This window comes from Piliocolobus tephrosceles, chromosome 10 (genome assembly GCF_002776525.5).
Source record: "Piliocolobus tephrosceles isolate RC106 chromosome 10, ASM277652v3, whole genome shotgun sequence".
In the NCBI taxonomy this organism is placed as follows: domain Eukaryota; kingdom Metazoa; phylum Chordata; class Mammalia; order Primates; family Cercopithecidae; genus Piliocolobus; species Piliocolobus tephrosceles.
In genome coordinates, this window is record NC_045443.1 from 7914366 (window position 1) to 7930521 (window position 16156).

Genomic DNA, 16156 nt, shown 5'->3' on the forward strand with positions numbered 1-16156 from the left:
CTTTTACACAACCATACTTACACTCTATATAAAGTCATCATGTTCTCTTACTCATATATCAAATAGATTTTTATATATAAATCAATAATTGAAAGTATTTCATGATTATACATCTAGTAAGTATCACAGTCAATGCCACTAGCTTCAGATAGATGTTTTTGTTGGTATACTTATTTAAATATTTTTCAGCAATTTTCTTTTATTGCATTTATAAAAGACAACCTGGGTCGAGTAAGGACTTGGAGAACTTTTCTGTCTTACAAGAGGATTGTAAAATGCACCAATCAGCACTCTGTAGCTAGCTAGCGGTTTGTAAAATGGACCAATCAGCAGGACATGGGTGGGGACAAATAAAGGAATAAAAGCTGGCCACCCCAGCCAGCAGTGGCAACCCACTCGGGTCCCCTTCCACACTGTGGAAACTTTGTTCTTTCGCTCTTCACAATAAATCTTGCTGCTGCTCACTCTTTGGGTTCACGCCACCTTTAAGAGCTGTAACACTCACCATGAAGGTCGGAAGCTTCATTCTTGAAGTCAGCGAGACCACAAACCCACCAGAAGGAACCAACTCCAGACACAATACATCAAAAGACCTGTACAAAATAACCGCAACAGCTTTATTCATAATAGCGCCAAACTAGAAAACACCAGCAATAAGGTGAATACACAAAGTGTAGTCTATTCACACAATGGAGTGCTATACAATAACAAGAATGAAAAAACCACAACCACAGCCAAAGATATTATACATGGATCTCACAAACAATATATAAAATAAAAAATCCAACAGAGGATTATACCCTTTATGATTCTATTTACATGGAGTTCCAAAGGACACTGAAAACTATATTGTTAGATGTTTACCTATTGGTTATGTGATGGAGGATGGTAACTGAAAGAATGTACAAATGGGATTGGGGGTGTCAGTAATGTTTTTTTCTTGATCTGGATGGCAATTACATGAGTGTGTTCAATCTATGAAAGGTGTGGAAGAAAACAATGTAATTGTATGGTTTTTTGTATACATTCAAACTTCAAAAATAACTTTAAAGAGTACTAAAAATTCTACTGAAGAAACTAGAAAAACAGTTTTAAGTAACCTAGAATGTGAGAAATATTTTAGTATCTGAATGGATCCTACCCCCCACCCCTTCAATTTTACTTTCAAGGCATTTCCCTTTCTGAAGTTGAGCAGCAGCTAAAATCCTTACATGGCCTTGGTACAAAATGTAAGGCTTCAGGCTCTGTGGAATCCTCACAGAGATAGTTGATGCAAGATTGTCATTTCTCTGTGTTAATGAGAGTTTATTTTCAGAGGCTCTGGGGCAAGGGTGAAGCATAGTGAATTGTAAAGTAACTGTGACCCCAGGGCTAGAGGGAGAACCCTGCTTCCTGGGAGCATGGCTTGTTCCTTGGGCTTCAACCCATCTGAAAAGCAGTGTTGCAGATTGGATTTTTCAGAAGCAGATGCTAAAACAAAGTGGCGATGGCAAAACATTTATTAGGAGTTAATAACTTTGAAAGGAAGCAGAGCTGGGGAATGATGAGAGAACAAAATGTGATACAAGAAGAATTTGAACTGTGATCCAGGCACAACAGAGACCAAGCTGAGTACCTGGACCAAACTGAGGGTCGGGCTGCTATTTCTCATGGCCCAATAACAAGATGCCAATGTACTGGGGAGGAAGAGAGTTTTTATCTCTGTAACCAGTTACAGGGAAAAGGCCCAGAAATTATGACCAGACCAACTCAAAATTACAAAGTTTTCCAGAGCTCATATACCTTCTAAGCTGTATGTCTACGTGTAAGTGTGCATTCATCTAAAGACATAAGTGATTAACTTCTTTTAATCTGTAACTAAGGTCTGAGTCCTGACGACCTTCCTCTGGAGCCTTAGTAAATTTGCTTAATCGAAATGAGTCTAGGTGCTGGGGTACTTACCCTTATCTTGTCTCCTGCTAAATCACAGAGGTTTGGGGAGTTCCTTCAGACTTCCAATAAACGTGTTTCATCATGCTTTAAAGTTCAGGAAAGGCCTAGGTAAAACTGTTGCTGGGCTTTTGTTACATTCCAACCTTTGTATAAGAGCACTGGCTTTTAATCGTTAATCACTGTGAAACAGTTGTTATGGAGGCCTGCATTAGTGAGACCTGGCCTGCCACAAAGTCATCTTGGTAGGGAGGGCTGGAGGTGCTGACTGAGTATTTCAATAATAAATTGTTCTTTTTTTTTTTTTTTTCCTTTTGAGATGGAGTTTCACTCTTGTCATCCAGGCCGGAGTGCAATGGCATGATCTCGGCTCACTGCAACCTCATTCTCCTCCCTCAGCCTCCTGAGTGGCTGGGAGGACAGGCGCACACCACCAGACCTGGCTAATCTTTTTGTATTTTTAGTAGAGACAGGGTTTTGCCATGTTGGCCAGGCTGGTCTCGAACTCCTGACCTCAGGTGATCCATCCACCTCAGCCTCCCAGAGGGCTGGGATTACAGGCGTGCCCAGCCATAAATTGTTCTGATCATGTATTTCTGGTTCATAGAAAGGAAAAAAAAATCACAGGAACCACAGAGGTCACAGTAAGTACGATGAGGGGGGAAAAGGCTACTCTTCACACCATCAGAAGTATAATTCAAGGCAATAACTCTTTCATTTTCTGCACTCAGAGCTGTGTTTGCTACTTAAAATACCTGTGAACCAAGGAAAATTTCAAATGAGCAGCAGGATGCAAAGCAAATGAGAAATTTAAGCTGTTCCCCCAGTAGAAGGCAATTATTACTAAATATATGTACCACAGCGTTATCATCATCACACACATGAAACAAATTATCACTGTAAGCAACCACAATTTCAGTTATCTTATTTTCCTTGGGAAGTCTACCATCACTCACTGGATTTTTACCTAAATGAATTATTATTAATGTCAAAGAACAATAGTTTATTATACCAACATTTGTAGCTATCATAGCATTACTTAGTTTATATTTTTATGTATGACTGATTTACTCCACATCACTTACAATATTGCCAACCACCAACAACATAAAAACAAAATGCCAGGTCAAGAATATAGATAAAATAGCCTTTCTATCTCCACTTAGGATATTATCAACCTTTCCTTTTCCCCCTTGCACAAATATTTTTAGCATTGAATTAGGAATTTAGGTTAGCCAGAACAAGAACCCTTGAAGTCTTAAGCAAGTATATCATACTTAATTCCTGAAAAATAAGGATTGTAAAACTTTATCTCACATTAAATAAATGAAAATTAAACACTTTTATTAAACTAAAACCTCATTAGACTCGTAGGCTCCAACCCCATGGTACCATTTTGCATTTAAACAATAAGAAATTTTTAGTTACTCCTCCTCCTTGCCAGTATGTGGTATGGTAGTCTTTTTATTTTAGCTATTCTAATCATTGGGTATTGGTATTTGGTTGTGGTTTTAATTTGCATTTCTCTAATGAGTAGTAATGTTAATTTCAGGTGCTTATTTTCTTTTTTTTTTTTTTTTAATTTTTAAACAGGTGCTTATTTTCTGAGTATCTTCCCTTTTAATTTTTAAACAGGTGCTTATTTTCTGAGTATCTTCCTTGGGGAAGTGTCTGTTCAAATCTTTTTGCCTATTGTTTACTCTTTAAAATTGAGTTCTGAGAGTTCTTTATGTATTCTAGATACAAACATTATCAAATATATGATGTGCAATTATTTTCTTCCAGACTATGGCTTGCCTTTCAATCTTTTAAGGGTCTTCTGAAGAAGTAAAGTTTTTAATTTTCATAATATCTACCTTATCAGTTTGTCCTTTGGTGTTGGTCTTATGTCCAAGAACTCCCTGCTTACCCAAAGTGACAAAGATCTTTCTTTTAAATTTTCTTCTTCCTAGTGTTGGTGATGAGAAATTGGAAGTCAGTATAATTGTATTTCCTTTGAGAATTATGTGTTGTTCCACTCTGAAGTTTAGATGAGGATTTATGTTTTAGCTAAATCCTGAAAATGTCTCATCTGTTGTAGTTATAATTTTTATTGATTGTCCTCTACTCCATTTAATATTTCTATAACTTGGATGCATATTGAAATTTCTGTATGTGTATCCTCCATTTCTGTTTTATACTCTTTGTCATTATTCCCATTTTACTGTATTTTGGGAGAATTACTCATTTAGGTCTCTCAGGTCAACAATTTTTCTGGCGTTATCCATTGTGTTCTTCACTTATTATCTTAAAGGTTTTCTTTCTATTTTCATAGGACAAATTTTTATTTTTATAATCTATGGCTTTTAAAATTAATAAAATATCGTTTAATGTCTCTTTGAATATGTTACTTATACTTCTTTCCTATATCTTCTCTGTTTTATAAAACATGTTTCCTTGAGTGTAAAGTATTTCATTTGTTGTACTTACTGTCTTGTTTTCATGGTCTTGCAAACCAAAAATGAAGATTTCTTCCTTCCCAGGGTAATCAAGGAAGAAGCCTCTCACTCGTGAGCCCCCAAAGCTGAAATTCTATTTAAGCCATTCACTGCATTTTCTACAAGAGAAAACAAATTATTTTCATATGCCATATCACTACCAAAAATAAATATTAAATACAGTTCTATTATGTACGTGGTGTGTTAGTGCCCTTCAACATTTAATAATCTACTACTACTGTACATAATCGTATGAATGCATATATGTAATTGTACGTGGAAGAATATACTCCCTGCATGTCAAGTGCAAGTGCCTGGGCCGGCAATTTCCAAAGCACCTCTTCAGGTAGTCTGTTTCCATCCTGGGGACCAAGTTCAACTTTCAGGGTGTTTTGTTTTTGTTTTTGTTTTTGTTTTTTTGGTTTTTTTTGAGACGGAGTCTCGCTCTGTCGCCCGGACTGGAGTGCACTGGCCGGATCTCAGCTCACTGCAAGCTCCGCCTCGCGGGTTTAGGCCATTCTCCTGCCTCAGCCTCCCGAGTAACTGGGACTACAGGCGCCCGCCACCTCGCCCGGCTAGTTTTTTTTGTATTTTTTTAGTAGAGACGGGGTTTCACCGTGTTAGCCAGGATGGTCTCGATCTGCTGACCTCGTGATCCGCCCGTCTCGGCCTCCCAAAGTGCTGGGATTACAGGCTTGAGCCACAGCGCCCGGCCAACTTTCAGGGTTTTTTTTTATTTGGTTTGGTTTTTGGGTTTGTTTTGTTTCTGCTGTTTGTTTTGAGACAAGGTCTCACCATCCTGGCTGGAGTGCAGTGGCGCAATTTTGTGTTGTTGCTGTTGTTTTGTTATTGTTTTCAGAAGGAGTCTCGCTCTGTCGCCCGGGCTGTAGTGCAATGGCGCGATCTCTGCTCACTGCAACCTCCGCCTCGCCGGTTCAGGCGATTCTCCTGCCTCAGCCTCTCCAGTAGCTAGGACTACAGGCATGAGCCACCGCGCCCGGCCCCCAAGTTCCAGTCTTGATTTCTACCTCTTGTCAGCTGTGAGATCTCAGCCAGTCACTCCGTCTCTCCGAACCTCGATTTCCTCATCCATCCTTCCCGCCTTCTCTTTGCTGCGCGCGCTCTCGTTGCCTGGCAAAGGGAGGCGACGCCCGGATTGAGATAGAGAGTAGGCGGGTGCATTGGGTGAACGCGCAGGACAGAGGCGGTTTTAACCGTTGGGCCTTGTCAGTTGCTTAGGACTCGCCTGAGTCTCCAGTCAGCGACCGGAGGCGACTCCCGGATTGAGCGTACGCGCTTGCGTAGGGTGCGCGCCCACCACAGAGGCGGTTCTGACCGTTGGGCCCTATGAGTTGATTAGGACGCACCAGGGTCTCCAATCAGTGCCGAGTTCCTCCTCCCCCTCCGACTCCTCCTCCTGGGTGGAGAGCGCCGCCGCACCTGCGGAACAGGGGGCGCCGCTTCCGCAAACCTGAGGGCTCCAGGTGCAGCGTTGTCAAATGCAATACAGTACCGCATGCACAGTCAACTTTGAATTTCAGATAAACTAGTTACTTTTGAGTGAAAATATAGTTCCATGCAAAGATATTTGTTGGTTATCTGAAACTCAGAGTTACCTGGGAGTGCTGTGTTTATTTGCTGAGTCTGGCACAGCGGCCCGGGCCCCTTCCCTGTCCACTCGGGTTGGGTCTCCCAGGCTTGGGCAAGGAGCCTCCTTCTATCTCCTGTGGCAACTTCTTCAGGCTGGATCCAGGCAGCTGTTTCTGTGGAAAGCGGCTTTCGTATGTTGAGCGAAGATGCCTGTTGGTGTATATGAAAAATAACACTACTAAGCCGGGCGCGGTGGCTCACGCCTGTAATCCCAGAACTTTGGGAGGCTGAAGCGGGCAAATCACGAGGTCAAGAGATCAAGACCATCTTGGCCAACATGGTAAGACTCCGTCTGTACCAAAAATACAAAAATTACCTGGGCGTAGTGGCGCGCACCTGTAGTCCCAGCTACTTGGAAGACTGAGGCAGGAGAATCGCTTGAACCTGGGGGGCGGAGGTGGCAGTGAACCGAGATCGCGCCACTGTACTCCAGCCTGGTGACAGAGCGAGACTCCGTCTCAAAAAAAAAAAAAGAAAGAAAGAAAGAAAAAGAACACTACTTAAAACAGGGAAGATACGTTATTTTCGTCGTTCATGGACAGGAAACAAGTCCTCAGCGAGATGACAAGCCTTGCCCACTTCCCGCTGATATGCCCAGAATTCCCACACAGAACCTCGACTTGGCCCAACCCTTAGGCCGGAAGTTTTCCCGTTAGAGCTAATGGTCCCCTTCTCATGTTCATCTTTCTGGCGCAGCAGCAGGAGTCTGTTCCCATTTTTATGTTATTTCACTTCAAGTGACAGTGAGATGCTATGCAATATTTTTGTCTTTGGAGTATATGGTACTGAAGAAATCCAGTGAAGATACTGTGTTCCAAAGTCAGTTGTAACAATGCTTTCCTCTGTGTGGTTAAGACAGCAATGCCAACTCGCTAGGGAATTAGGCTTATTTGTGCCACTTTGTTTTTAGTTTTAATGACTGTATTTACATATACATGCATGCACATTCCTTTCTCCGCTGCTTTGTATTCGTTTCCCCGGTACAAAAGATGGCATACTGTGTGCAATTTCTACACCTTGCTTTCTTCACTTCGCCCTGTGTCCTAGAATTCACTCTCTACTTTAGAACTTCTGCATTACTAGTATATCTGCATAATAATCCATTGCGTTGCTCTGCCTCATCAGTCCTGAATTTGATGAATATTCAGATGGCGCTCCAGTTTTACTATTGTAAATAATGGTGAAAATAACCATGTGCATATGCCATTTCATATTTTTGCAAGCATACCTTTGAGATAGGATCCAAGAAGTGAGATTGGTGGGTCAAAGGATAAACACGTGATTTTATAGATTTTGCCAAATTCCCCTCCATAGGGGTTTTATCATTTTGTTCTTTCACGGCCATCATGTGACAGAAGAGCAGTACTGGAGCTTATGAACCTCGGGATGTCAATGTTTCTGAAATTTTATGCAAATGTTAAGTACATTTGTCCAGGGATAGGTTTAGATGCATTGGCATTCTGTCCTCTACAATTGCCATGCGCATTCCTCTATCAGGGCCCTTCCTCATATCTGGAAGGCTCTTCTCTTCTTTGCCTTGTTTTCTGTTCTTTCAGTAAATTCAAACTGAGCTCAAATGTCACCCCTCAGAAAAGCTTTAATTCACTTCTCTGACTTGTTCAGATCTCCTTTTTGGGGTTAATTTTTGACTCAGGGGTACACGTGCATGTTTGTTACATGGATATACAGCTAATGAGGGAATTGGGCTTCTAGTGTACTCATCACCCAAATATTGAACATTGTAATCAATCGGCAATTTTTCAACCTCTACCCTCCCCACTTGAGGGTCCCCAGTGTCTTTATTTCTGTCTTTATGCCCGTGTGTACCCATTGTCAAGCTCTCACTTTTAAGAAAGAACATGTGATGTTTGATTTACTGTTTTTGAGTTTGTTCACTTAGGATAATGGCCTCCAGTTCCATCCATGTTACTGCAAAAGACTTTATTTCATTCTTTTTTTCTTTTTCTTTTTTTAGACGTTGTCTTGCTCTGTCACCCAGGCTGGGGTGCAGTGGCCCAATCTCAGCTCATTGCAACCTCCACCTCCTGGGTTCAAGCAATTATTCTGCCTCAGCCTCCCGAGTAGCCGGGACTACAGGCACGTAGTAATGGGCTAATTTTTGTATTTTTAGTAGAGACGGGGTTTCACCATGTTGGCCAGTCTGGTCTCAAACTCCTGACCTCAAGTGATCCACCCACCTCAGCCTCCCAAAGTGCTGGGATTACAGGCATGAGCCACCATGCCGAGCCGGATTTCATTCTTTCCTATAGCTGCATAGTATTCCATGGTGTATATATACCACAATATCTTTATCCAAACAGCCATTGATGGACACTTAGGTTGGTTCCATGACTTTGCTTTTGTAAATACTGCTGTGATAAACATATGTGTGCTAGTGTCTTTTTTATATAATGATCTCCTTTCCTTTGGGTAGATACCCAGTAGTTGGGTTGCTGGGTTGAAGGGGTGTTTGATAATTCCCCAATTCTCAGGCTCATGGATGGCCTGCTAGACAATATATATGAGTTCCATAGGGGCTGGACTAGGATCAGGCCTGTGGACTTGTTCTCAGGCCCCAGGGTTCAGGTGCCAGTCGTGATTGGGAGGGATATATTAGTCCCTGGGTCATTAGAAGAACTTTCAGGTGAGGCCAGGCAGAACACTCAGGCAGTGGGAGCCTGAGTCCAAATCACAGTCCTATGGTGACTGAGCTCTCGGAAGGGCTCTGGACTGCAGCTGAAACAGGCAGGAGCAGGGCAGCTATGCTGTGGGCCTTTCACTTTAGAGGGCAGACCTCTCAGCTGGAACCATGGAGACTGGCGATTGTGGGACACGTGGCCCACTCTTACTTCCCTCCCACAGAAGCGGCACTAGACATTGCTGTTGGGAGTGAGCAAAGGTGCCCAGTCACCCCCCAGTGCGCAACTCCCTGGTCTTGGGGCAGCTGGGGAGCAGGGAGCAGTGGCTGTGACTGTTGTGGGAGCTGAAGGGCTTATTGGTGGCCTTCAGTGACTAGGTTGTCAGAAGAATACCAAGTCATACTGTACTGCTCAGGTGGGAGTGGGGCGGCTGCACTGAGGGCCTGTCGTCTGGATGAAGGAGCCCATTTGGCAGGGATTGGCAGAGGCAGGGAGTCATGCAGTATGTAGTCTCTCCTTTCCTCTGTGCCAGGGCCAAGGGCAGCAGCAGCTGGCCCTGGGCTGCTCAGGAATCAAAAACTGGTGGGATTCAATGTAGGCTCAAGTGGAGACTCTGCACAGTCTGCAGGTGGCTCCCTGTGTTACTCTGGAGGCCCAGGTGGTTGAGAGGACTCTCTTGAGACTAGAATTGTAAAGGTCCATGACAGAGGTGTAGAAACCCGGGATTCTCTCACTCACTTACGCCTTCCCCACATTAGGAAGCTTCCCTGACTCTGTGCTGGTCCCAACTCTGCCGGCTGTCCAGCTTTGCTCTCTTCTGCTTTCCATGGTTCCCATCACTTCTCTGGTGAATTTCAGTGCTCTCTCTAATGATCTACTTGAAGTCTTAGTCTTTACTCACTATTTTGTTTCTACGCTGTGAGAGAGGTACCCACTAGCTTCTTCTAGTCAGGTATCTTGGAGCATAACCTCCCGCTGGCAGTTTCTTACAAAGTTAAACATAAATTGACCACACAGCCTAGAGATCTGACTCATACATATTGACCCAAATGAAATGTTTACACAAAAGCCTACACATGATTTTTTATTAACGGTTTCATATGTAACTACCCAATCTGCAAACAACTCACATGTCTCTTCACTGGATAATAGAAACAAATTGTAGTACATCATACAGTGAAATTTTACTCAGTAATAAAAAGGAACAACTACCTATACATGCTACAGCATGGATGAGTCTCAAATGCACTCTGCTGAGTGAACAAAGCAAGACACAAAAGTTTATGTATTGTGTGAATCCACTTCCATGGCATTCCAGAAAAGATAAAATTATAGAAACAGAAAGTAAAGGACTTGGCAGAGCAGGGGTTGATTACAGAGTGGGGAAAGGGGAATGTTTTGTCATGAATTAACTTCCATATATTGATTATGGTGCTTGGTTACATGATGTATGCCTTTGTCAACAGTTGCAGAACTATACACTAAAAAGGGTGCCATTTATTGTATTTTACTTTAATACAAAGTACAAAAAAAAAGTAAAGCAATAAAAGTTTCAGAAGAAAACATAGGACAACATCTTCATGATATCAGAGTAAGTAGTTTTCTTGAACAGTAACAGAAAAACCATAGGAAACAAACATAAATTCCAACAATATTAACATCAAAAATTTCTGTTCATTCGAAAGCACTGTTTTAAAAAGTCTCTCTCATACTGGGAGAAGATTTTGCAATTCAGATGTCTATGAAGGACTTATATTCAGAATATACAGAGTATTTCTGTAGGTAAACAAGAAAACGATAACTTTTAAAAAATGGGAAAGAGACTTGAACAGATATGTCACAAAAGGTGATTTTCAGAGGACCAACAAGCATTTGAAAATTGCTCAATTTAGGCCAGGTACAGTGGTTCACGCCTGTAATCCTAGCACTTTGGGAGGCCAAGGCAGGTGGATGACAAGGTCAGGAGATCAAGACCATCCTGGCCAACATGGTGAAACCCTGTCTTTACTAAAAATACAAAAATTAGCCAGGCATGGTGACACACACCTGTAATCCCAGCTACTTGGGAGGCTGAGGCAGGAGAATTGCTTGAACCTGGGAGGCGGAGGTTATAGTGAGCCAAGATTGCACCACTGCACTCCAGCCTGGTAACACAGCAAGAGTCTGTCTCAAAAAAAAGAAAAAAAAAAAAAAAGGAAAATTGCTCAATTTTGTTAATAATCAAATAAATGCAACTTAAACCCATAACATGATACAACTACATCCCCACTATATGGCTAAAATAAAAAATACCTGAAAATTCCAAGTGTTGATGAGGATATGGAGCAAATAGATCACTCAGGCTTGTGGGAGTAGATTACTAATACATCAAAAGACATTTACAGGCCGGGTGTGGTGGCTCATGCCTATAATCCCAGCACTTTGGAAAGTCAAAGTCAGAGAATCAAGGCCTTGATCACAAGGTCAAGAGATCGAGACCATCCTGGACAACATGGTGAAACCTCATCTCTACTACAAATACAAAAAATTAGCTGGGTTTGGTGGTGTGCACCTGTAGTCCCAGCTACTCAGGAGGCTGAGACAGAATTGTTTGAACCCAGGAGGCAGAGGTTGCAGTGAGCTGAGATCGCACCACTACACTCCAGCCTGGCAACAGAGCAAGACTCCGTCTCAAAAAAAAGACACATACAAAATAGTCATAACAGCTCTATTCATAATAGCTCCAAACTGGAAAACACCAGCAGTAAAGTGAATAAGTAAAATGTGGTCTATTCACACACTGGAGTGCTATACAGTAACAAGAATGAATAAACTACAACCACAGCCAAAGAGATTATAGATGCATCTCACAAACAATATATAAAACAAAAAATCCAACAGAGGAGATTATATTCTTTATACTTCTATTTATATGCATTTCCAAAGCATATTAGAAACTAAATTGTGGGCCGGGCGCGGTGGCTCAAGCCTGTAATCCCAGCACTTTGGGAGGCCGAGACGGGCGGATCATGAGGTCAGGAGATCGAGACCATCCTGGCTAACACGGTGAAACCCCATCTCTACTAAAAAATACAAAAAACTAGCCGGGCGAGGTGGCAGCGCCTGTAGTCCCAGCTACTCGGGAGGCTGAGGCAGGAGAATGGCGTGAACCCGGGAGGTGGAGCTTGCAGTGAGCTGAGATCCGGCCACTGCACTCCAGCCCGGGCGACAGAGCGAGACTCCGTCTCAAAAAAAAAAAAAAAAAAAGAAAGTGTAATCAGCAGTATGATGGACATTATCTTTTCCTGTGTCCCCATTAACACACATGAATAAGGCCCAGGACACAAATGATCACTCCACCAAATGGGTTTTGTGGTCAGTGGTCAGTGATAGTGAGGAAGGACGGCCAAGAAGATCACCTGTAGAGACATGTGTCCCAGAAAGTAGACCAGACACTGTTTCAACAGGGACTTTTGCTGGGATAGGTCAAAAGTTATGTCTTCTTCCATCTTTGCATGGTCTGCATCACTGACAATGTTGTGGGATCTTTCTTCATCTACAGACTGCTTCTTATGCATCTTGGTTTGTTTATGCATATTCTGAGAGAAAACAAACTCCATCACAAAGAGGATGGAGGAGAAGATAAAGCCAACCATGTCCCACACTCCTAGAACAGGCCATGTGAAGCGGTTCTCATAGCACTCTGCTAGACAGGCTTCTGCTATTCCCATGGCACTGAAATTCTTCCTTGATATCAAGCCAGGGGATGTGCCCTACATGCACAGCTGAAGCATAAAGAAGAGCAATGCTGAACCACAGTGCTCGCCCTATGTAGAAGTTGGTGGGATCTCTGCTCATCGGCAGTATGACAGGTGCCACACCCAAAACTTCTGATCTCTCCACCATCTTGGAACCTAGGAAGACAAAGTAGCATGTAGTACTAGAATGACAGCCTGAGAATCAACATATCTTGTTCTGAACTCCATTTAGGATCAATAAGGTAAATTGGCAAGACTAACCTCCGGCAATCGGTGTGTCCCTCCTCTCAAGCTCCTCCTGTCACACTAACTGGATTGTGCTTTAGATGATCCCAGATCTCTATAATTTGTGACATTGCAACACAAGATATAGCAAAATTATCTCTGTGGCCTATTTAAAAAAATCTAGAACCTATCTTCTCAGTAGAAATTAAATACCTAGCCAGGCACGGTGGCTCATGCCTGTAGTCCCAGCACTTTGGGAAGCTGGGGCAGGCAGATCACCTGAGGTCAGGAGTTCAAAACCAGCCTGACCAACATGGAGAAACCCCATCTCTACTAAAAATACAAAAAATTAGCCAGGCATGGTGGCGCATGCCTGTAATCCCAGCTACTTGGGAGGCTGAGGCAGGAGAATCACTTGAACCTGGGAGGCAGAGGTTGCAGTGAGTCAAGATTGCGCCATTGCACTCCGGCTTGGACGACAAGAGCGAAACTCCGTGTCAAAAAAAGAAAAAAGAAATTAAATACTTGTTGTGCTATGACTTTGCCGCTTGTAGGTAAATTCTTCTCAGGTCTAATATCTGTCTGTCTAGTTTTCTCCATCGTCACTCTCACTCCTTACTATTACATGATCATATCTCTCTTGGCTTTCAACAATAGCTGCCTAATGTCAATTTCCTCCCATTCTCCACTATTGCCACAGGCTTTCTGTAGCAAACCTTATTTTCCCTTTTCCATGCTTTTCTAAAAAAAAGGTTTATACTCTTTTAACATCGTTTACAAGGTCCTACTATGTTAAGTTCCCACTTAGCAATTCAATTTAATTTTTGACCATGACCTCCAAACCCATTCACGTCATGCTTCACCCAATTTCTAGCCTTATACCTGCAATGTTTGCTTTTAGTCCTGGGTCTTCACATTGCTATACTTTCCAAGAGTGATAATTTTCAGAACAGCCCTCATTCAGTTCTTCAGCTACGTAACTTCTACTAGTGACCTAATTTATTGAGATGTCATTCCCTGCAGGAGGACATCCTTGCTCTTCCAAGTCTAAGTTAAGAGGCATTATTTGGGCCGGGCACGGTGGCTCAAGCCTGTAATCCTAGCACTTTGGGAGGCCGAGACGGGCGGATCATGAGGTCAGGAGATCGAGACCATCCTGGCTAACATGGTGAAACCCCGTCTCTACTAAAAAAATACAAAAAATTAGCCGGGCAAGGTGGCAGGCACCTGTAGTCCCAGCTACTCGGGAGGCTGAGGCAGGAGAATGGCACGAACCCGGGAGGCGGAGCTTGCAGTGAGCTGAGATCCGGCCACTGCACTCCAGCCCCCATGGGCAACAGAGTGAGACTCCGTCTCAGGAAAAAAAAAAAGAGGCATTATTTGGTTTTCTTACCTTGTCTTAGGACTTACAACACTGCCTGTTTATTTGCTTTTAATATCTAGTCATATGTAAGTGTAACCTCTTCATAATAGGAAATATGTCTAATTTGCTTCCTGATTTATACCCAAGGCTGGCACATTGTAAATGCTGAATAACTATTTGGGGAATAAATTCTTACATGGAGAAAGAACTGTTGCCCCCGTGTGATATATGTACTTTCAATATACTGGCATATTATCTACAGAAGTATTAGAAGCTAAAGAAAATTAAAAGCTAAGAGAAAATTCTTAAAGTCCCAAATTCCCATTTAGGATATTGATTGTGATCTTACAAGCCAAGTTAGACTTACATGACATGGAAAAGCACATATGTAGGACCTAATTGCCTTTTTTATTTTGTAGCTTGAAAATGACTGCCTTTGGCCGGGCGCGGTGGCTCAAGCCTGTAATCCCAGCACTTTGGGAGGCCGAGACGGGCGGATCACGAGGTCAGGAGTTCGAGACCATCCTGGCTAACACAGTGAAACCCCGTCTCTACTAAAAAATACAAAAAGCTAGCCGGGCGAGGTGGCGGCGCCTGTAGTCCCAGCTACTGGGGAGGCTGAGGCAGGAGAATGGCGTAAACCCGGGAGGCGGAGCTTGCAGTGAGCCGCGATCCGGCTACTGCACTCCAGCCCGGGTGACAGAGCGAGACTCCGTCTCAAAAAAAAAAAAAAAAAAAAAAGAAAATGACTGCCTTGGTTTATTTTTATTTTTTACTGATACGTAATAGTTGTACATATTTATAGAACACATGTAATATTCTGATGCAGGCATGCAGTATGTAATAATCAAATCAAAGTAATTGTGATATCCATGAGCTCAAACATCATGTCATTTTCAGGAACATGGCTGGAGCTAGAGACCATTATTCTTAGCAGACTAATCCGGGAACAGAAAACCAAATACCACCTGTTCTCATTGATAAGTGGGAGCTAATGATGAAAACACATGGATACGTAGAGGGGAACAACACACACACACTGAGGCCTATTGGAGGGTGAAGGGTGAGAGGAGGGAGAGGATCAGGAAAAATAACAATAACAACAAAAATACTAGGCTTAATATCTGGATGATTAAATAATCTGTACAGCAAACCCCCACGACACAAGTTTACCTATGTAACAAACATGCACATGTACCCTGAACTTAAAAGTTAAAAAATTTTTTAAAAAGGTAGTCTATAGGGCCCAGACTTACCGAACATCCTTAGACTTTATTGCACTGTGGCCCTGTTAGATTTTCCTGTGAGTTGGATCTTGTCCAACTGCCCAAACAGATGCTGCTACTTTGTGGGTTGTGTAGTTATTGATAACTCGTCACCATCTTCTCATAAGTGAAAGCTCATAGGGAAACCTTGCCATCTAGTTTTGCTGTAAATGGGTTTTGTTCATTGCTCCTTGGTTTTGCTGCCCTAGATGTAGATTTTTAAAGTGCACTGTACTAAAACCACCTACCTAGAATCTTCCCCATCTTCATTCTTAAAACACTTTTCTCTCCACGCAGCTTCTGGGATACAAGTTTTCTGATTTATCTTTTATCTTATTGACTGCTGCTACTCAACCAGCTTTGCTGTTTTTTCATCTTTGTCTTGATCTCCAGATGCTGGTAAATCCTGTGAATTGACCTCCAATTCTCTTATCTCCACAATTCATATTCACATATCTAAGTAAGGTCAACCATTCCTGTGACTTTAAGACAATGCAACCGGGCGCGATGGCTCACGCCTATGATCCCAGCACTTTGGAGGCCGAGGCGGGCAGATCACAAGGTCAGGATATTGAGACCATCCTGGCTAACATGGTGAAATCCTGTCTCTACTAAAAATACAAAAAAATTAGCTGGGTGTGGTGGCGGGTGCCTGTAGTCCCAGCTTCTTGGGAGGCTGAGGCAGGAGAGTGGCGTGAACCCGGGAGGCGGAGCTTGCAGTGAGCTGAGACCACGCCACTGCACTCCAGCCTGGGTGACAGCACGAGACTCTGTCTCAAAAAATAAAAATAAGAATAAAAAAAGACAGTGCATATGTTGATAAAGCCCATTTTTTTAATCTCCAGATTTTACCTTTTCTATCAAATTCAGA

The 16156-nt window shown here is 42.7% G+C and overlaps 1 long non-coding RNA gene across 3 annotated transcripts; it reads right to left on the bottom strand.

Annotated features, from left to right (window-relative positions):
- Positions 1 to 550: 550 nt before the first annotated feature.
- LOC111555965 lies at positions 551 to 5674 on the bottom strand. 3 transcript variants are annotated; one of them, XR_002735683.2, is made up of 4 exons: positions 5435 to 5674; positions 4399 to 4525; positions 3786 to 3877; positions 2379 to 2684 (listed from the first exon to the last, which is right to left on the bottom strand). It is a non-coding gene; the product is annotated as an uncharacterized LOC111555965 (long non-coding RNA). The 3 variants fall into 3 exon arrangements; XR_002735684.1 differs by lacking the exons at positions 2379 to 2684; positions 3786 to 3877 and adding an exon at positions 551 to 593; XR_002735682.2 differs by lacking the exon at positions 3786 to 3877.
- Positions 5675 to 16156: the final 10482 nt, after the last annotated feature.